At 64.6% G+C, this 1213-nt stretch overlaps 1 protein-coding gene across 5 annotated transcripts in view; it reads right to left on the bottom strand.

Moving 5' to 3' along the window:
* Window positions 1-215: 215 nt before the first annotated feature.
* TNNI1 (troponin I1, slow skeletal type) overlaps window positions 216-1213 on the bottom strand; it is a 23841-nt gene continuing 22843 nt past the window's right edge. For all 5 annotated transcript variants that reach the window (XM_029229058.1, XM_029229059.1, XM_029229061.1 and 2 more), the window contains one exon: window positions 216-549. The gene's annotated coding sequence lies outside the window, so the exon portion shown is untranslated. The remainder of the gene's footprint in view (window positions 550-1213) is intronic.

The following is a 1213-nucleotide window of genomic DNA, read 5'->3' as shown; positions in this document are numbered from 1 at the left end:
TGCAGGTCAGGCTGGGCTGAGCTGAGCACCCTGGGGGTGAGGCTGTGCTATGTGGTGTCACCGGAACAGATGGCAGGGGGACCAGGGGGACCTGAGCAGGTGGCCCTCCATGCTGCCCCGAGCTGCTGCCTGAAGCCCAGCACAGCCTCCCTCACAGGCTCCCTGCCTTCCCCCTCCCCCAAGTGCTTACAGCCAGAGCTGCAGAAGTGAGCAGGACACTGGTTTTAATGGAGAGGCTGTGACGCCCACGGGCGCTTGACATACAGAGTGGAGGGTGCATGCCTCCTCGAGGCCTGGTTGCCCCACAGCGGCCGGAGCCCCAGGGAGCCCCAGGGAGCCCACCCGCCAGCCAGGCGCCGTCTTCAGACGCTGCCGTTCCTCCCCTCTTGTGTCTGTTAATCTCAGTCCCGCCGGAAGGCGCTCAGGCTGGAGGGGAGACGTGGGAGGAGGGGGCGCGCTCTGCAGTGCAGGGGGGTATGCTGAGAGGCCGGCGGGCGGGGCTGCAGGAAGGAGCAGGCAGGGCACCCGGAACATAGTTTGGCCAGCTGCCTGCGGGACAGAGAGGCAGCAGCCCTCAGTTCCCAGGCCTTCTCACCCCGGCACCCAGGCTGGACTGCTGTCCACAGGGGCTCCTACGAGCCTCAGCTCTCCCCACCCTCCTCCCCACGGGGCTTCTCGCACCTGTCCGCCTGGGCATCCTCCCACGCGTGGCTAATCCCCACCTCTGAGTTCTGGTTGCACCATCAGCCCCTGACACGCCCTCCTGCGTCCACAACCCCATCACATCCTCGGAGAGCTTGCCCCTCCAGGAGGCTTCTCAGATGGACAGGGCTGTCGGACAGACCCTGCCCTGTTGCATGTGCCCTCCGCATGCCCACAGAGGGCTTCACGTGTCCTAACATTCTGCTTTCTCCAGCAGCTTCCTCGGAGAGTGGGTGACCTTGTCTCCTCTGAATGGAAGCCCCCCGACCAGTGCTGGGCACTTTGCAGGATTCCCCAGGAGGCAGTTAAGAGTGGTTTAGACTTTTGGAAAGTCAGAGCTGGAAGGCCCTGGGGGTCATGGAATCCAGGGGTTCTAAGCTCTGGCATCAGAGTCACCTAGGGGCTGATCCCACCCCGGAGGCTCGGATCCAGCAGGCCTGGGAGGGGCCGGATCATCTACGCCCCAGGTGATACACCTGGGGGATCACGGAGCTGACGCAACCCCCATGCT

This window comes from Monodon monoceros, unplaced genomic scaffold (assembly GCF_005190385.1).
Source record: "Monodon monoceros isolate NGI ecotype Baffin Bay Population unplaced genomic scaffold, NGI_Narwhal_1 Super_Scaffold_18, whole genome shotgun sequence".
Lineage (NCBI taxonomy): Eukaryota > Metazoa > Chordata > Mammalia > Artiodactyla > Monodontidae > Monodon > Monodon monoceros.
Note: the sequence above shows the minus strand (reverse complement) of the source record. Positions and strands in the feature narration are given on the sequence as shown.